General features: G+C 41.5%; 1 protein-coding gene across 1 annotated transcript in view; it reads right to left on the reverse strand.

Annotated features, from left to right (window-relative positions):
- The window catches only part of LOC118361463 (transcriptional activator GLI3-like), a 161,483-nt gene extending 156,939 nt beyond the window's left edge, over nucleotides 1-4,544 (reverse strand). The window contains exon 1 of the mRNA XM_035741417.2: nucleotides 4,165-4,544. The gene's annotated coding sequence lies outside the window, so the exon portion shown is untranslated. The remainder of the gene's footprint in view (nucleotides 1-4,164) is intronic.
- Nucleotides 4,545-21,744: the final 17,200 nt, after the last annotated feature.

Raw genomic sequence — 21,744 nt, forward strand, 5'->3', positions numbered from 1 at the left:
TGCAAAATACACATTTCCAATTCACAGATGCTCATTAATACACACTTGTACATGTGTGAAATGTGACAAATATAAGAACCCACCAAATTATTATCATCAGATCACCCATCCCACCCCCTCACTGTGCAAAGACGTGCCCAATGAAAGGTGCCTTAAGTGTGACTCCTTGAATCAGGCAATGGGGGTGAATGGGGTCCCGCTCTAGGACACTGCTGGTGAAGGTGGAGGGGAGCAGGAACACATAGCATATTAAATCGGCCGGCAGAGGCTGGGTACGTCCATGCGGAGAGCCAGATCTGAGGCATGCCCTGAAGGGATGGCTGGGCCTGGGGATTAGGAGGGCCAAGGAGAAGCCCCTCATGCTGAGCCGCGCCTCGTGCCCGCCTGCCTGCCTCCTCGCCGCTCACACGCAAATGCATCCAGACACTTTGATGTAGACGACACTCAGCGGCATACTGCCACGGCCCCAACTTTTTACAAGGAGGTGAAGGAGTCACTCAAACGTCTCACACACACACACACACACACACACCTCTTTCTCTTGTCTCGCTGCCTTTTTTCTCTCAATCTCTCTCCATTCTCTTTCTTTTCCCCACTGTAACTTTTCCATTTGATGTCAATATATCAAAGTTCAGAATCATCAAAGTGAAGGATTCCTATTGGGGGCCATCTATTCATGTAGCGTCTATATTCACAGGGCAGCGTTGGCGAATCAAATCACTTATGGGAAAGATTCCAAACTTTGATTGGGTAACTATTGTGATAGTGTGTTTATTTATTTCTGCCCAACATGCTCTAAATAGCTGAGGTAACGGCTCCTCACCTGCTAATGTAAACTGTGGTTTGTGGGATAGAAGTACTTAGCGCTCTGCTAAAGAGTTGAGCTTCTATTGAAAGACACAGATAAACATTTCATCATATTAACAGCTGTGACCAACAATAACAACCTTTGAGTACCACAAAAGAAATCACACACTATATCTGCCACACACCGACGTATCCACAACACATCAAACCAAAAATGTGAATAAACGCACACAAAAAAAGCCTTGGTACATGTTACCTTAGATTAAATCAACTTACCCTAGAATACCCTCATAGAACAATACACTTGGTACCTCTGACTGGGTCTTTATTGAGTGCCATTACCACAACAACAGATGTCATTAGGGCCTCATGCATACACACATTTTAACAGGTATTCTTCCTCTAGGATATAAAAGAGCCGAAAGACAAGAGGCCTGCCTAGAATAGTGGATTTGAGAGGCCCTTAATTTAAGGGTAATAGTGTGTCATCTTTGTGCATTAATATCTGTTTGTGTAACAGGCCCCATTTTGGGCAAGTTAGAAAGGTCAGGAGGTCACTTCCTGGTGTTTCGCAGCTATGCATAATTGAATGTAAAGGTATGCTAATATAGAGATAAAGGGCTGCTCTGCTATCAGAAGCACTGAGGAGGAATAGAGAGGGAGGAATATGGGTTATACGTGCCTTTCCTTCCCTATCTGTGGTACTGTGAGTTACAGATTGTTCCCTTCATCAGACGGGCATTGATTCATCTTGGCCGGTGAACGGAAAAAAAACAGGCTTTTTCGTTGAGCCTTTTTTTAAAACATTGTGTGTATTTATTACTGTTACTGAATCATTTGACATGCAGTCTTTGTTTTGTAAAAATGCACCTGTTCAAGTGAAGCTACAGCCCCTAGCTGAGCTCCATTCTGTTTTGGAGATGTAAAACAGTAACGCCATACATATTTATATTACTGAGTGTGTTCATCAGATATCATTCATATTTAATATGATTAAATCATAAATTATATCCAGCTCCATACACATATAGGCATGTACTTAGAGCCAATCTGTGGTTATTTCTGAACACCGTTTTCACATGGGAAATATCAGCTATCCATTAAAGCTCCAATATAGCTCAAATTAATGTAATTACATTTAATGTTGCTTTGGTTATCATTAAATCTGGGGGTAAGCAATCACACATTCATCATGAGAAATGCACTCTGGCATAGAGCTTTCTGTCGACCATCAATCACTACAAAAATAAAACTTAATAGCAAAATACCAGAAATATATCAATTGAAGTATGTTTATTAAGTCCATTGCATCCTCACTAAATAAAATAACAGATTATAGTTTTAAAATGCTGGTAGGCCTTATCAAATTGAGGTATAACATTTGGATTTTTGCAAGCCAAAAACATTCTCTTGATTAAAATTACATATCATGTCATATATGCAAAAATGCATTAATGATAAAATGACATTTAGATTTCGTTTCATGGATAGATAAGGATAACAATTAACCATATTACTGTTGCAAACACTAGTTTTGATTAGGAACAATATTCCATTGAGATATTGAGACTTAGGTTTATGGCTTCCTTGATGTTCATACTCTAACCAAATATTATCTCATAAAACATAGTTGGTGGGTTCCACTATCAATTAAATTATTAAATACTGAGCATATCATTTCAAAATAGTGCATAAAGATTTGCTATAATGCAAACAAAATTATGCGTAAAAACGATCACTATATGTTAGTGGGTTATAGGCCTATGTTCTTGTCATTTTTCTTTCCTTCTTAAAAGCAGCACAAGAGAGATCTCAGGGGCCTAAAACTGGCCAGTCCAGATGGTGATGTTCTTAACCCGAGGTTAAAAATAAATAAAATCTTTAATCTGCACAAACTATTAACATGTTGTTGTTTTGCATTCAAATCTTTACAGCCAGTTGCTGTAGATCTACGTTAATAATTTGCCAAGTGTCAAAGAAGGTTTGTCTGAGCCGTCACCGCACGGCTAAACGCCCCGAACCCTTGTCGTTTGTATGGCGGCGTGAAACCCGAGACACAAACGGTCCACCAGTCACTCACACCGAATCTGACAAGCAGATAAAATGTGGAACAGCTGGCTGTGTGCAGAAGGAAAAGTTTCAAACAAATATCTCCGCATGTGAAGGCACGCTGCCATGATACACAGCCTAAGTGACCGAAAATTGCATACGATAAAAAAAAAACTACGAAATGGATAAAAGACACACAAAAAATGATAAGCATAATAAGTAGGTCTAATTATAACCAGTTCAATAAAATATTAACGGAAAGTAATCCAAATGTGGACGCGCGAATATAAAGTCTTTCCAAAAGTCTTTCCAAAAGTAGCCTCTAGTGTAGGCTACTTAAACAGAGAAATTACATTTTGTATTGTGAACTGTTCCATTTCATTTGATAAAACCTAGTTGATTTTCTATTGTCAAACACGATGGGCCTACAATGCGCATTATATAGGTCTTACATGCCTGTATAATCGTTCAAATGTGCCTATGGCATTGTAAAATAAACGTGGGCTTACTTTCATATTTTGATTGTAGAAATGGGGACTTCAGTGGTGGCATTAAATGTTTTTGTTGTGAATAGGCTGAAATGTGATTCTGAACAATAGTCTATAAAAGTATAGTACATCAATCCAGGCATAACACATATTAGGCCTCATGAATAAGAGACCGAATCGATAACATGGTAAAAATCCTGCTGAAATGTGAACACATGTAAATATGCATGTGTGTCATGCGTGTCTTTGGGCAAAAGTCCAAGTAGTGGAAGTGTTTTTGTGTTAGTATTGGAAGTTCCAAAATAAGTTTCAGCCAATATCACAATTCTCAGCAATGCAATTACTTTTGCATTCAAGTGTATCCAATACACAAACTTAAAATGTATAAACCTTCCATCAAATAACCTTAAACACACCTTTTAATCAGATTTGCGGGAATAAGAACCATTGCCAAGTGTCTATCACCTTCTAAGAAAATGTATCAGCAAAGTTTCGAAAATGTGCAATGGGTCAACTTGTAACTTTAAAGAAACTAGACAACATCCAGCAAAATATGTAGTGTTAGTATACATGTTACGCTGTGTCTGTAGTTTATGTTGTGCAAGTGAGTATATTAGTGAATAAGTTGTGTTTTCATACTAATTTATGTTTATATATCACCCCCCCTGATTTGTGGACTTCTATGATTTATTTTAAACGTGATGCCTCTCGACAGTTTTTGAAATAAACTTGTTTTATCTTTAACATGTTCAAAGCCAACAAATCACAAAATGTTCGAGGGAAACAGTTCATTATGACTCGCTGTGTTTTTTGCACTTACGTGTTCGAATGATGTTTCCCCTCCTATAATTCTTGAACTTTTTTTTTGTCTTCTCGTAAGTGAAGTCTTTTTTCGCTTGTTGCAGATGTGCATCTATGTGACTATGTGACTTGACGTCGCAACTCCAACTCCGCTCTGCCAGACTTTTCCTTCTTCTCCGCGTCTTTCTTCTTTTCACAGTTTGCTGAATAGAGCGAAAACTGAGCTAATACCGTGAACCCCATACATTACCTGCCCGATATCAGATATTAAACCTGTATGAATAAGAAAACATGTGTTTGCAAAAACTCGTGGACTGTTGGAATTACATTAAGTATGCTTTTCGAAGAGAATAGGGCGAAATGTGGAAATCCAGCTTCTCTTTCCCTTGCCTGACTCCTCCCTTGTCTTCAGATCGGGCTCCCTCGCTCTCTACCCCCTTCCTTTCTATTCTCCCCCCCCGTTCCCCCCCCCTCCCTGCCTCTCTGCTCCGGGCCGCAATTTACTTGAGACGGTGCAGACACGGATGGAACGAATGAACTGTTGTACAGTACCAGTCCCACAAAATTGCAAAGGATTGGCAAATACTCACATAGTTCACTTAGCTGCCTCTACTTCAGGATGAAGTTTGTGATCTTTAGTGCCAGTATTTTCTTGTTATTCATAATAGTTTCATCAACACCAGTGGCCCATAATCCAGTGGCTATAACACAACTGTATTCAATTGCGTTTAGGCCTATTTATTCTTCACGCAAACAATAATGCAGCATTATAAATAAGCAGGATAAGGTGAGTATGGTTTTATTTAGTCTGAGTTCATTTCATGAATCATCCTATGAATTCATCCTATGAATATGAATATCATTCAATCATAAAGTATCTGTTATGAATAATTAATGTTAATTAAGCATGAGCAGTGGTGGAAAAAGCACTCATACTTGAGTAAAAGTTAAGATACCTTCATAGAAAATGACTCAAGTAAAAGTCACCCAGTAAAATACTAATTGAGTAGAAGTCTAAAAGTATTTGTTTGTACATACACTTAAGTATCAAAAGTACATGGAGTTTCTAAAATATACTTAAGTATTCAAAGTAAAAGTACAAATAATTAAAAATTCCTAATGCCAGGACGACAGGGTAGCCTAGTGGTTAGAGTGTTGGCCTCGTAACCGAAAAGTTGAAAGTTCAAATCCCCAAGCTGACAAAGTACAAATCTGTCGTTCTGCCCCTGAACAGGCAGTTAACCCACTGTTCCGACATTGAAAATAAGAATTTTAACTGACTTGCCTACTTAAATAAAGGTAAAATAAGAATTAAGCAAACCAGATGGCACAATTTTCTTGTTTTCATTTATTTACGCATAGCAAGGGTCACACTCCAACACTCAGACATAATTTTTTTTAAAAAAGCATTTGTGTTTAGTAAGTCCATCAGATCAGAGGCAGTAGGGATGACCAGGGATGTTCTCTTGATGCGAATTGGATTTTCTGTCCTGCTAAGCATTCAAAATGTAACAAGTACTTTTGGGTCTCACGGAAAATGTATGGAGTAAAAATGAAATAATTTTCTTTTGAAATTTAGTGAAGTAAAAGTAAAAGTTGTCAAAAACATAAATAATAAAGTAAAGTACAAATACCCGCAAAAAACTACTTAAGTAGTGCTTAAAGTATTGCTACTTAAGTACTTCACACCACTGAGCATACATGATCTGTTTGCATTTAGTTGTGGGTTGAATGCTATTCCAATAAGTCCATAAGTGTCCTTCTTTCTTCTTCTCCCAAACCTCCCAAACCTGGAGTGTGGGTCACTGTGGCTAAGCTCTCTAAACCTGGAGTGTGGGTCACTGTGGCTCTGTTCTCTAAACCTGGAGTGTGGGTCACTGTGCCTCAGTTCTCTAAACCTGGAGTGTGGGTCACTGTGCCTCAGCTCTCTAAATCTGGAGTGTGGGTCACTGTGGCTCAGCTCTCTAAACCTGGAGTGTGGGTCACTGTGCCTCAGGTCTCTAAACCTGGAGTGTGGGCCACTGTGCCTCAGCTCTCTAAACCTGGAGTGTGGGTCACTGTGGCTCAGCTCTCTAAACCTGGAGTGTGGGTCACTGTGCCTCAGTTCTCTAAACCTGGAGTGTGGGTCACTGTGCCTCAGCTCTCTAAACCTGGAGTGTGGGTCTCTGTGGTTCAGCTCTCTAAACCTGGAGTGTGGGTCACTGTGCCTCATCTCTCTAAACCTGGAGTGTGGGTCGCTGTGGTTCAGCTCTCTAAACCTGGAGTGTGGGTCATTGTGTCTCAGCTCTCTAAACCTGGAGTGTGGGTCTCTGTGGTTCAGCTCTCTAAACCTGGAGTTGGGGTCACTGTGCCTCAGGTCTCTAAACCTGGAGTGTGAATCACTGTGCCTCAGCTCTCTAAACCTGGAGTGTGGGTCTCTGTGGTTCAGCTCTCTAAACCTGGAGTGTGGGTCACTGTGCCTCAGCTGTCTAAACCTGGAGTGTGGGTCGCTGTGGTTCAGCTCTCTAAACCTGGAGTGTGGGTCACTGTGCCTCAGCTCTCTAAACCTGGAGTATGGGTCGCTGTGGCGGAGCTCTCTTTAACCTGGAGTGTGGTCACTGTGGCTCAGCTCTCTAAATCTGGAGTGTGGGTCACTGTGGCTCAGCTCTCTAAACCTGCCACGCCTGCTCCCGTTCTCCCTCTCTGACGGTTGAGGGCACCAGGCTGCCCTTCATTACGCACACCTGTCACCATCATTACGTGCAGCACTGCTCATTGGACTCACCTGGACTCCTTCCCTTTGTTGATTGTCCTGTCTATTTCTGTTTGTTCCTCCGTTGGTTCCCTGTGTCAGCATTAATGCCGTTGTGTTCATGTCCAGACGCTGTCCTGTCCTATTTCATGTCCGTATTTCATTAGATGTTCACTCCCTGTACCTGCTTCTCATCTCCAGCGTTGATCTTCACAGAATGCTGACACCACTAAAAGAAGAATCGGGGAGTTTTGTTTTTTGTTTTGGTTGGTGACGTCGGGTCCGGGTGCCATCGTGGATGGAACCCGGGGTGCCTCAGCTAGCTCATCGGGCTTCCGCCTTCAGATAAGCTTAAAGTAGGCTTATGTTTAACGTGGCCCCTCTTTACATTAGGAAAGGGAAAGTAGAGAGTAGTTGCAGAGAGTAGGTACACATAGTTACATAGCAGCCTACTTACAACAGTTTTACCTTTCTGCAATTATACATTCAACCTAAAAAAAACAGCCAATTGACATAGGTTACTTGCTCTGGGTTTTCCAAATATAAAATCCCATTCACGAATGAAGGGCAATTATGTGATGTATCTTGCTTCTTATGATAGGGAAACTGACGATTTATGCGGAGGAAAGTCATGCTGCGGAAAGTGGTTGTGTGGTCCCCTGGGCCAGCCTTCTGAATGAGACCTAATGTTATGGTAAGGAGGGGGAAAAGCTTTCCTGTAGTGTTAGGTATGATCAATATACAATCAATATACAGGGAAATTATGTAGTAAGAGAGGTCTACACGGTTCTGTATCAATCACTGAAAATGTGCAAAATCCTCAGTTAATCATTTATGCAGGATTTAACAGTGTGTGTGTGTGTGGTCAAGAGGTCATCTTCATCCCAAATAGCACCCTATTCCCTATGGGTCCTGGTCAAAAGTAATGCCCTATAAAGGGAATAGGGTGCCATTTGGGACGCATCTGTAGACCACTGGACAACGTGATCTAGATCTAGACCTACAGTAGATCATTCTATTTAGGTATCACAACAACAGAGCATGTCACTCTATATGTTGTAGAGGCACCACAGAAATGCAGTTGTTATATATACCTGGCAGGGGAGACATCTTGGTCATGAGAGAGGCTCACATAGGATGAAGCCCGGCCGTGCTGACCCCATGCGAATTCCCCAAACGTGGGAATCTTGACTCCATAAGTTATGGTAGTGGGGAATTGCGTCACGGTCTCCACTAAGAAGAAGGGGACAAAAATACAAATGAAATGCAGTTGCGTCAAGCAGGATAATGGTCAAATCAATGTTCCCTGTAACAATTATTTTCCAATTGTTGTGATTTTTAAAGCATTGTTATCCAGTGTATCGCATAGACTATTTACCTATATAGATCATTATGACTTACATACAGTTGAAGTCAGAAGTTTTACATACACTTAGGTTGGAGTCATTAAAACACGTTTTTCAACCACTCCACAAATTTCTTGTTAAAAAACTATAGTTTTGGAAAGTCGGTTAGGACATCTTCTTTGTGCATGACACAAGTAATTTTTCCAACAATTGTTTACAGACAGATCATTTCACTTATAATTCACTGTATCACAATTCCAGTGGGTCAGAAGTTTACATACACTAAGTTGACTATGCCTTTAAACAGCTTGGAAAATTCCAGAAAATAACGTCATTGCTTTAGGAGCATCTGACAGGCTAATTGACATCATTTGAGTCAATTGGAGGTGTACCTGTGGATGTTTTTCAAGGCCTACCTTCAAACTCAGTGCCTCTTTGCTCGACATCATGGGAAAATCAAAATAAATCTGCCAAGACCTCAGGAAAATAATTGTAGACCTCCACAAGTCTGGTTCATCCTTGGGATAAATGTCCAAATGCCTGAAGGTACCACATTCATCTGTACAAACAATAGTATGTGAGTATAAACACCATGGGACCACGCAACCGGCATACCGCTCAGGAAGGAAATGCATTCTGTCTCCTAGAGATGAACGCACTTTGGTGCGAACAGTGCAAATCAATCCCAGAACAACAGCAAAGGACCTTGTGAAGATGCTGGAGAAAACAGGTACAAAAGTATCTATATCCACAGTAAAACGAGTCCTATATCGACATAACCTGAAAGGCCGCTCAGCAAGGAAGAAGCCACTGCTCCAAAACCACCATAAAAAAAGCTAGACTACAGTTTGCAACTGCACATGGGGACAAAGAACAAAAATAGAACTGTTTGGCCATAATGACCCTCGATATGTTTGGAAGAAAAAGGGGGATGCTTGCAAGCCGAAGAACACCATCCCAACCGTGAAGCACGGGGATGGCAGCATTATGTTGTAGGGGTGCAGCGTAATTGAACTTTTTAGGTAAACGCTGCTTATGTCGGCTCAATCGGAAATTACATGTACATGTCTATCGCGGAATTTATACAGCTTCAACTTTACAGATAGAATATCCCTTCTTCTATTCTATTCTACAGAATTATAAGCAGCAAGCATGAAGTGGCCAATAAGTGACTGTGACAACAGCAAACCAAGCAACATGGAGTGCCTAGTCAAAGGTCCCTTGTAAAACATGGCTAATCCGCCTGTCTGTTTGTGAAGGCTTGTGCTCAGCTGGACTAGACTACACCAAGATAAAGTCCTTGTTGCATGAGTCTCTCAAAGAGAATGATCGGAGGAGCAGGGGAGGGCAGGGGAGATAGTAGGAGGGGTGTGGGGTGAGGGGAAGGAGGGATGAAGAGAGGGAGGTGGGGGTGCACATTGGCATCAGTGGGGTTAGCAACTCCCGAAAGTATTTCATCAAAGAGGGCTAGGATCCTAGGGATTGAGATTCTGCCTGGAGGCAAGTAACCAATGGTCTCCCAAGAACATATTCCAAAGTAGAACTCAGAGAGCCAAAACACACATCAAAAGCACCTCTGGAGCCAAAGCGATTCTGGAGGAGAAAGAAAGGGGTGAGGGGTCCCTTCTTGGCCCCGTCTAAGCTCCAGATCTCACCCCAATTAAGAAGGATCTACTGTTTGTTCCAGACCTGAGATCTACTGCAGTCAGGGAGGTGCACACCAAGACAGGCACATAGAGAGAAAGAGATAGACACACACACATACCAAGAGAGAGAAAGAGAGAGAGTGACACACACACACACTAATATTACATGGTTTAACAAGACATACAAACAAACAAACAGTATATTCTCAGTACATATATTGTGATTAATTTCAGAGGCTTTTTGGAATTGTGTTTGAATAAAACAGAATGGTTACAAACTGTAACATACACATGAATTTGTTTGTCTTCATCTACACACTGATTGATACATTACAACGAATATGCATTTAATACTAGAACAGTCTTTTCCCCAAAAGTAATTTCATGATCTCATTGAAATATCATGCAATGATCTATGTCTAAGTTACACAAGTAACAAACAATTACTACTTGGCAATACAGTGTTTAATTGTTGTCTCCAATTCTCTCTCATTGGACAGATGTCACAGTGAAAGGGATATGTTAGCAGAGAAGCATATGATATCCATCCAGATTTGACCTCTAGCAAGTCCCAAATGGCACCCTATTCCCTAAATAGTGCACTACTTTTGACCAGAGCCCAATGGGCCTCAGTCAAAAGTAGTGCATTACGTAAGGAATAGGGCTCTATTTTGGGTTCTTACCAAGAGAATGGCAGGCTTGTTCAGTGAGTTGTGCAGTTGAGAACTACATCTCCTCTCAAGTTAATACCAAGGGTCCCAATATAAGGAACAGTTTTCCACTCCTTCTGAACCAATAGAGTATATTTTAAAGCTTTCATTTCATGAATAAGACAATACATTCACATATTGTAATGCTTTTTTAATTACAACTTTATTAACTCAGGATTTGACTAAAAAGCCCCAATGACATTCTACGCTGGGACCCGTTTAGCCTTGTTTTTTTCACTATTTTCAATTGACAGAGTGCCCTTCACTGTTTACTTGATCCCCACTTGTTTGCTACTCCATTATTCTCCATGACAAGGCCTGACAAGGCAGCAAACAGACTAGGGCTACCAGTGGTCCCTGCTTCCCAATGTGTCAGGGAACAGAGGGGCCAGAGTTACTGGGGCCAAATGAACACACCACAAGAACTGCTTTACTGACCACTAATCTACTCCTGAAGAGAGCATTAGGCCCCATCCATCCTAGAGCTGTGTACACAGGGTTCAAGTGCTCTTCCACACACACACACACACACACACACACACACACACACACACACACACACACACACACACACACACACACACACACACACACACACACACACACACACACACACACACACACACACACACACACACACACACACACACACACACAGAGGCCTCGCAGCCATCTGCCAAACCAAAGAGCAAACAGTGAAGACACGACTGAGATAAAGCCTCTCTCTCTGCTCTCTCTCCGTTACTCTGCTCTCTCTCCTGTCTCTCTGTGCCTGCTGGAGGTATATCAGGTGTCTATGAGTGGCCCATTAGCGTGCATGACTGATAACAGGCGCTCAATGCCCCTCCCCCTTATAATCGCAGAGAGGGATATTTGCAGAGTTATTTTGAATCTGTCAGAAATAATAAACGCAAAACTATATCCACTTCGGCTATTTAAGCAATTTCCCTGTGATAACATCCCAAGGGTTCTCGTGCAGCTTCCAAATGACGACATAATGAAACGACGACGCCTGCACCCCCTTATCAGGGCGGATTAAAGGGGAATAATCAAAGTGAGGGGGTTTGGAGCCTTGTGTGGCATGAATATGACTATCTAATGGGCTCCAATGGAAAAGCATGTTAATTCCACTTAAACGCGAGACCCTACCCAGCCCTGTCTCCTGCCCCTGGCTCCTCTGAAGTAGTCCGTCTTCCTTTCTCCCCCTTTCTCTCCCTCCTTCCCGCTCTCCTTTCCTTTAAGTTTAAATAATCGCAGCTCTCCTCAGCAGAAGTCATTATGTGTGCTGGGTATCTCTGTATGTGTACGCACGTGAGCGTGTGAGAGCCAGAGTTTAATTTCACTCGTTTTTTTTTACCCTCTCTTCTTTCTTTGGGCCTTTTGGAGTGTGTGTTGCTCTCTCTTAGCTTTCAGACAAAAGCTCTCAAGGCGATTATCAATATTCATAATTATTCTCCATGCGTGGACATCCTCTTTGTTGCTGGAATAATGTGGTTCACTTTCCTACAAACTCAAATCAAACTTCTGGAGCCACTATTGGAAATCGTGTTACACGCTCCCTGATATTAGGCTAAGTAAGTAAGTAAGGATTTGAATATTGGGTCAAAAAAGTATTATTTCACTTTGCTGAGGAGAGTTTCTTCAACTATGACATTTTTATTTATTTTATTTATTTGACCTTTATTTAACTAGGCATGTCAGTTAATAACAAATTCTTATTTACAATGACGGCCTAGGAACAATGGATTAACTGCGTTGTTCAGGGGCAGAACAACATATTTTTACCTTGTCAGCTCAGGGATTCGTTCTAGCAACTTTTCAGTTACTGGCCCAACGCTCTAACCACTAGGCTACCTGCCCCCCACCCACGATGACAAAGTTGTCAATGTTCAAGTGAACATTCTTCCTCTACTCTACACAATTCCTATTGAGTATTCATACAGACTACATAAGAATTCACACCCTTCTGGCTGAATGTTGACAGGAAATTGACAATACAGCATTTATCCCAGACATTTTAAGTAATTTGTTGTCAGACCCACAAACTGTAAATCTACTGGCTAATATTAATTGGAGAAGAACAGCAAAAAGACCTCTCTCCTTTTGATCCCGACCAACCTTTCCACCTCGTCAAGGGGGCCTTCCATCCACATTAAGGACCATTAGGACCAATAAGACTCCTTCAACTGATAGCCCAGTCCATTTTCCTGAAGTAACAGCAGCAGCAATGTGGACCAGAGCACTACACACACTTCACACATCCTGAAAGCAAACAGAGATCCCACAGGACACAGTTAAAAAAAAGAGAAACATCAATATTTCATCAAACTACTCTCTCTTTCTGGCCCACATCAAAGCTATCCGCTCCCATTATAATCCTACAGGTACAGCTCTTTTGTTTTGCTCCTCTGGTATGGCTGTAGAGACAACAGCGATTCCCCCGCTCTCCTTCTTTTAAAAAAAAAACTCTCGGTTACAGTGTTAGTCTGTCTCGTGTTTAACTGTCTCACGTTTTGGAAGATGAGGCGCAAAGGGGAGGGCTGGGATTAGAAAGGAGAAGATATGCTTACTCTGAGGATGTCCAAGGAATGGTGGAATCACATATGCAGGGGGAAATGATTGTACAATTAAGTGGAGTAAAATAAGGCCTTGGTGTTTCTTCTCAACTACACTACACACTTTCTCATAAAATCTTCAGTGTACCTTGAGGACATCAACATGTGGTCAGAAGACTCAGAGCAGCAGGGGGGGACAGACAGGCCATAAAGAGGAACCGTCTGACATGCCAAACCTGCCGGGAGCACGTCAAACTCCCTGGAGAGCTCTCTAGCTGGGGGAGCAGGAAGAGCATTGATAATTGGTTGTTGGGGGATACTTTGATGTGTTGTTGTGGTTGAAAGAATCTAGTTTCTTTTCAAAGTTGATTTTGTGTTTGAGTTGTTTTTCTTTCATAACACGAGGATGATGTAAGGACCCTAAGCAAAGAAACGGAATACCCAGTTTTAAAAATGGAAAAGCACTAACATTTTAACACAAAACTATTTTTGAATAAAATCAAAAGGAAGGATCACATTAATATTGCTACGGTGTTGCCTACTGTATGTGCAATATGCTGCATTGTCGCCAGATTTGTACACTCAACACATTTTCATAAAATGACATGCTCCGAAATGATGTAACGTGTGTGATTGTGTCTGTGTGTTTGTGTCCATGCGTGTGTGCATACCTGCGTATTTTCCCCTTCGCCCTACGTCGTCAATCTGTGGCTGTCCCTCAGAGGTGGACAGTGACAAATGACACTCCTAGTCAGTCACACGCTTATCACCATACAAGTAGCACACAGGCCTGGAAATGACAGACATGAAATGGAAACATCTCTCATTCTGTGGACCTGGGAGGCTGAAGTGAAATATTAACTGATGGAGAGATGGCGTAGTATAATTGGATCACTGTTTAGGGTGCAATTGCAGAGGAGGTCCTGTTACGTGCTGTTACGTTTTATAAAAAGAGAGTGTTATGTTATGTAGATCCTTTAAGCTTTTATTTGCCTTTAATAAAAGTGTTATATTACATTCTAGATAGCTTGAACTCACAGATAAACCTTTTTCAAATTAACCTTTAAGATAATACCAAACTTTTGCAACACAGTGCATTTGTCATAATGTAAAGTGTGTCGCAGGCCATTGTGTCAATGTTGATACATAAGCCATGGTCCTTCAGTACAAAATAGTCTGTGGTGCCCGAATGCAGCCAGGTCAATGGTTCAACCAATCCCGACCCATAACTCAGAGACCTTTCTCTCTCGCTCTCTTGTAAACATTTGCACATGTGCGCACAGGCACCTACACACACATGCCTGTGCACTCATTCACTGTTGTTCTTATACAATCTATGACACACACACACACACACACACACTGTTGTTCTTATACAATCCTATGACACACACACACACAACCTAAATCCCAGGAAGAGGAAAGATGGATGGGATGTCTTGGGTCACAGGTGCTGTTCCAGTTGTGAGTTCTCCCACGCATTCCTTCTGGCTCAGTTTTATATGCTCTTCTTCTCCCCTGTGTTAATTGTCATAACATTATACAGAGTAAAGAGAGCTGAATATAATGTTAGATCAATCAACCTGTCTTTTGGAAAAGTTTTTTCGTCACCGACTGTCTTGCACTGAAAGATAAGCATTTCTCAAGTCAGTTTGACCAAAGGATCTCAGGCAGTTATTTCCATTGCCGTTAGATGGCGCTAATGCACCAATAATATTCACACCATAGACTAAAGTCAGAGGTATCCCTAGCAACGCTAGTTATTCCAGCTCGTGCCAGGACTCATCTTTCTGTGCCATTATAGCGTCTGCGACAGCATTTTGAAGTAGTCCATTTTCTTCTTCACAATTGGCTGATCCCTCCTGATGACCCGGTTGGACATGACTCCTACATGATCACCAGGAGGGATCAGCCAATAAAGTTGAAAGTTCCACCCTTAACAGTGCTGCCCACAGCCTTTTGTCCACTAGAGGTATCTATCATTCTCTATGTGGCAGATACAGTCCTCTCCTTTCACACAGAATGAAAGTTCTCAAATGGTTGTTACAAATAGAGGCCCTCATGTTCTCCTAATGTTGTGACGTTCTCCTCAAAAGTTTTGACGTGAAGAATTCAAGTGAACAATAAGTAGCAGTACAACATTAGTGAAGTAGATTACTTGTGAACTTTAATTATTACCAGAAAAAGACTGAAAGGGATGTCAGTGTGGTTGTGACAGCTTTGCAGTTGAGTGTCTTGTCTATCAGAAAACTAGGACCATCTTTCTCACTTGACCATTAGACAGATGACAAAACAAGGCATGAAAAACACAAAAGCACAAATAACTAAACACATAAAGGTCTATAGAAAGGATAAATGAACATGAGCTTTAATTTCAAACAGGGCTAGGAAAGCACGTCATTAACAAACACAGGAATATTATCTACCAAACAAAGAAAGTCCTCAAATTAAATAGATTTAAATGAATGAGAACATCCTTTTACCCACCCTGTAACTCTTCGGACATCAAATATTGTATTATTCTATATTATAAAAAATAGTAAAAATAAAGAAAAACTCTTGAATGTGTAGGTGTGTCCAAACTGTAACCATGGTAAGCTCAACTTGCCTCTCTCACACCGCACATTTCTGATCCCAGCTCCCTGGGCACCCCTACATTAACACATACCGCTTCTTTCCCCAATACTATACATGCCTTTGTCTCACACCTAGCAACCTCCCTTCTACACATTGCTGCCACATGCCCATGAGCTTGACATCTGTAACAACGTAATGTATCTGGCACAAAAGCTTGTATGGGATAACTGAAATATTCACTTTGTCAGGCAAAGACTCAACATCAAAACAAACATGCAATCAATAATACAGTAGAAACACCTATATACAGCATGTGCATATGAGGTAGGATAAGAGAGGTAAGGCAATAAATAGGCCATGGTGGTGAAGTAGTTACAATATAGCCATTAAACACTGGAATGGTAGAATGTGCAGAAGATGAATGTGCAAGTAGATATACTGGGGTGCAAAGGAGCAAGATTACATTTACATTACATAAGTCATTTAGCAGACGCTCTTATCCAGAGCGACTTACAAATTGGTGCATTCACCTTATGACATCCAGTGGAACAGCCACTTTACAATAGTGCATCTAAATCTTTTAAGGGGGGGGGGGTGAGAAGGATTACTTTATCCCATCCTAGGTATTCCTTAAAGAGGTGGGGTTTCAGGTGTCTCCGGAAGGTGGTGATTGACTCTGCTGTCCTGGCGTCGTGAGGGAGTTTGTTCCACCATTGGGGAGCCAGAGCAGCGAACAGTTTTGACTGGGCTGAGCTGGAACTGTACTTCCTCAGTGGTAGGGAGGCGAGCAGGCCAGAGGTGGATGAACGCAGTGCCCTTGTTTGGGTGTAGGGCCTGATCAGAGCCTGGAGGTACTGAGGTGCCGTTCCCCTCACAGCTCCGTAGGTAAGCACCATGTAGCGGATGCGAGCTTCAACTGGAAGCCAGTGGAGAGAGCGGAGGAGCGGGGTGACGTGAGAGAACTTGGGAAGGTTGAACACCAGACGGGCTGCGGCGTTCTGGATGAGTTGTAGGGGTTTAATGGCACAGGCAGGGAGCCCAGCCAACAGCGAGTTGCAGTAATCCAGACGGGAGATGACAAGTGCCTGGATTAGGACCTGCGCCGTTTCCTGTGTGAGGCAGGGTCGTACTCTGCGGATGTTGTAGAGCATGAACCTACAGATAAATAAAGAAATACAGTATGAGGTAGTTGGATGGGCTATTTACAGATGAGTTATGTACAGGTGCAATGATCTGTGAGCTGCTCTGACAGCTGGTGCTTAAAGCTAGTGAGGGAGGTAAGAGTCTCCAGCTTCAGGGATTTTTGCAGTTCATTCCAGTCATTGGCAGCAGAGAACTGGAAGGAGAGGCGGCCAAGGGAAGAATTGGCTTTGGGGCTGACCAGTGACCCGTAGTGCGTGCTACGGGTGGGTGCTGCTATGGTGACCAGTGAGCTTTTTTTTTTTTTTACCTTTATTTAACCAGGCAAGTCAGTTAAGAACACATTCTTATTTTCAATGACGGCCTGGGAACAGTGGGTTAACTGCCTGTTCAGGGGCAGAACGACAGATTTGTACCTTGTCAGCTCGGGGGTTTGAACTCGCAACCTTCCGGTTACTAGTCCAACGCTCTAACCACTAGGCTACCCTGCCGCCCCGAGCTGAGATAAGGCGGGGCTTTACCTAGCAGAGACTTGTAGATGACCTGGAGTCAGTGGGTTTGACAACGAGTATGAAGCGATGGCCAGACAATGAGAGCGTACAGGTCGCAATGGTGTGTAGTAGGGCTTTGTTGACAAAATGGATGGCACTGTGATAGACTGCATCCAATTTGTTGAGTAGTGTTGGAGGCTATTAAGTAAATGACATCGCCGAAGTCGAGGATCGGTAGGATGGTCAGTTTTACAAGGGTGTTTGGCAGCATGAGTGAAGGATGCTTTGATACCCACATGGTAATAAAAATGGCCACATGACAGTAAAATAAAATGAAATAAGTCACTTCAGAAAAAGCAGAGAAACTGAGAGAAAGTTGTTGTTACTGATGGAGGTTAGTCATTTCGCTGGGTTCCCTGTGGAGGCCTAGCTGTCTATAGTGTTGCAGTAGAACAGGGAGCTGTAGTGGAGCCTGTTGTTGACATGACTGATGGCTTCCTGTTGTGAGATGGGCAGACACAACAAAAGAGACGAAAGTGGTGCATCTGTGATCCCACCTGCATTGCACAAGTACAGTGGCTCTGGGCCAGTGGTTTAAAGTGCTACTTAAGTCGTTTTCTGGGGTTCCTGTACTTTATTTTGCTATTTATATTTTTGACAACTTTTACTTTTACTCAACTACATTCCTAAGAAAATAATGTACGTTTTACTTCTTTCATTTTCCGACACCCAAAAGTACTCATTACATTTTGAATGCTTAGCAGCACAGGAAAATGGTCTGATTCACACACTTATCAAGAGAACATCCCTGGTCATGCCTAATGCCTCTGATCTTGTGGACTCACGAACACAAATGCTTTTATTTGAGTGTTGAACTGTGCACCTGGCTATGCATCAATTTAAAAAAACAATAACATTGTGTCGTCTGGTTTGCTTAATTATAAGGAATTTTCAATTATTTTACTTTTACTTTTGACACTTAAGTACATTTAAAACCAAATACTTTTAGACTTTTACTCAAGTAGTATTTTACTGGGTGACTTTCACTTTTACTTGAGTCATTTTCTTTTAGGGTATCTTTAGTGAGTTGCAAATAGAACACATTCTCAAGTGAGCACACAATAAAACATTTGTCACAAAATCACATTCTGCTTTGTAGAATTTCATAGCTCCAATAAAACCTTTTTATATAATGGAGAAATCCTCTTTGCAGTACAACTTGACATTATAGGATGAACACAATTTCAACATATACATAGTTCTGATGATTATGTTGAAATTAGATTAGATGCAACAACCTGTCAGTCAGGTTAAGTCAATGTATTTAAGTATAAGTTTTACCCTAATATCAATGTTTACAATGTTTGAAATTAAATGAAAACAGTACTGGTTGATTACATTTTTTCAAATCAAATGTATTTTCCACGATGATGCCACGTCTCAATGTTGACAAATTACGTTGAAACAATGTTGATTCAACCAGTGTGTCCTCAGTGGGATGGAACTCTATGGCGTGCACCCATGCCAACCCCAACTTCAGTCAATCTCAGTTTATTTGCTATTCAGCCTGAATTAAGACAAATGCTTTGATAGCAGCAGGTTGAGTTGAGGGGGAGTTATGGAACTGAGATTATGCAACGGGCAGACAGCCTACAGAATGGCTCACCCTGCGTCACAATCTCCAGTTGCACTCCGGAGTGAAGAGATAAGAGGGCCTTACCAGTAACTGGCCACCATTACAGGTCTTTGATGTTCCCATGGTTTTTGTAGCATGGCCAAATATAGAAAAACACTCCCATGTCTGCCTAGCACTGAATCAGATGGAATATCTGTGTCTATTCTGCTAGTGGCTGGTTGGGGTTGAGATGTTGGCAGGACCTGTTGGGTGGAGAATATTTGCTCTACAACGAGTATTAAGGCACACCACGTCTGTTTACATACATCTTAGGCAAATACATTTCAACTCAGTTTTTTACAATTCCTGACATTTAATCCCAGTAACAAGCTCTCTGTTTAAGGTCAGTTAGGATCACCACTTTATTTTAAGAATGTGAAATGTCAGAATAATAGTTGAGATAATTATTTATTTCAGCTTTAATTTCTTTCATCACATTCCCAGTGGGTCATAAGAATTACATACACTCAATTAGTATTTGGTAGCATTGCCTTTAAATTGTTGAACTTGGGTCAAACATTTCAGGTAGCCTCCCACAAGCATCCCGCAATAAGTTGTGAATTTTGGCCCATTCCTCCTGACCGAGCTGGTGTAACTGAGTCAGGTTTGTAGGCCTCCTTACTCGCACAAGCTTTGTCAGTTCTGCCCACACATTTTCTATAGGATTGAGGTCAGGGATTTGTGATGTCCACTCCAATACCTTGACTTTGTTGTCCTTAAGCCATTTTGCCACAACTTTGGAAGTATGCTTGGGGTCATTTTCCATTTGGAAGACCCATTTGCGACCAAACTTTAACTGATGTCTTTAGATGTTGCTTCAATATCCCGACATCATTTTCCTCCCTCATGATGCCATCTATTTTGTGAAGTGCACCAGTCCCTCCTGCAGCAAAGCACGCCCACAACATGATGCTGCCACCCCTGTGCTTCACGGTTGGGATGATGTTCTTCGGCTTGCAAGCCTCCCCCTTTTTCCTCCAAACACAACAATGGTTATTATGGCCAACCGTAGTCTGGCTTCTTCCTGTGGCGGATTTGGCGGATTTGGAGCAGTGGCTTCTTCCTTGCTGAGTGGTCTTTCAGGTTATGTCGATATAGGACTCGTTTTACTGTAGATATAGATACTTTTGTACCTGTTTCGACCAGCATCTTCACACGTTATTTTGCTGTTGTTCTGGGATTGATTTGCACTTTTCGCACCAAAATACGTTCATCTCTAGGAGATGAGCGCTTTGACGGCTGTGGGGTCCCATGGGGTTTATACTTGTCTATTATTGTTTGTACAGATGAATGTGGTACCTTCAGGCATTTGGAAATTGCTCCCAAGGATGAACCAGACTTGTGGATGTCTACAAAAAAAATTGAGGTCTTGGCTGATTTCTTTTGATTTTCCCATGATGTCAAGCAAAGAAGTTTGAAGGTAAGCCTTGAAATACATCCACAGGTACAATACCAATTGACTCAAATGATATCAATTAGCCTATCAGAAGCTTCTAAAGCCATGACATCATTTTCTGGAATTTTAAAGTTTAAAAGGCACAGTCAACTTAGTGCATGTGTAAATGTAAACTTCTGACCCACTGGAAATTATGATAGATTCATTCACTGTGTCTGTAAACAATTGTTGTAAAAATTACTTGTGTCATGCACAAAGTAGATGTCCTAACTGACTTTCCGAAACAATAGTTTGTTAACAAGAAATTTGTGGAGTGGTTAAAAAATTAGTTTTAATGACTCCAACCTAAGTGCATGTAAACTTCCGACTTCAACTGTATGTACCAATGTAATGTAGGCTGGTGACATCTTCAAAGACAAGTGTTTTGATGCTACCAACGGTGATTTAAATCCGAAGCTAGTGTAATGTGTAAATGATACTAAAATTGCGATTCGATTTCACACTATACTTCACCTAAATTCAGGTTGTAGGCAGGTGATCAGACCGCAACAAAACAGCAGACAAAACTTATTTTTGTATTTCAGTGGGATCACAATCAAATTCTCAATCGCCAAATTTCACGGCATGCTACTTTCACCCTGTCTGAACCAAAGGTGCAGAGTCAACGGTGTTGAGAGGTGAATGAGTGCATTGAGTGCAAACTTCTCACATACCAGTCTTAAAGGGGACACTTTCAAGTCATTCCCAAACCAACATAGAGTACAACTGCTTTTGTTGGTGGAAACTCAGCATATAGTCAATGATGTTTGAAGAGCCACCTAAGAATAGTCTTAGGCTGCACTCAGTGAAAGTATTGTGAATGCAACAAACCACACAGCATGCTACTTTCTTACACAAAGTAGATGACCTTAAGTGAATGCTGCTCTTGTGGCTCAAAGCATTGCTTCATTAAGACTTTGTTAATTGCTGTTTATTCTAATCTTGCTACCTTAAAAAGGTTAGATAGCGAGTGCCTCACACTTACTCAAGTGACCTCATTGTACTCTGAAAAAAAAGAAGTGATGATGAAGCCCAAGATGAGGCATTCTGTTCTAAGAGAAATTGGGTTTTGTAAATGTTATTCAAATTTGTTAAACAATTATAAAAACACACACAAAATGAGGATTTTACACTCTAGACCAGCACTACGTCTGCAAATAGAGATCATATTAAAACAGTCATGGTAAGACCAGGGCCACTGCTACATAGGAGGATGTGAAATCCATAGATTAGGGCCCAATGAATTTATTTCAACTGATTTCCTGACTCAGCAAAATCGTTGATGTTGTTGAA

The sequence above is a fragment of the Oncorhynchus keta genome, chromosome 28 (genome assembly GCF_023373465.1).
Source record: "Oncorhynchus keta strain PuntledgeMale-10-30-2019 chromosome 28, Oket_V2, whole genome shotgun sequence".
Lineage (NCBI taxonomy): Eukaryota > Metazoa > Chordata > Actinopteri > Salmoniformes > Salmonidae > Oncorhynchus > Oncorhynchus keta.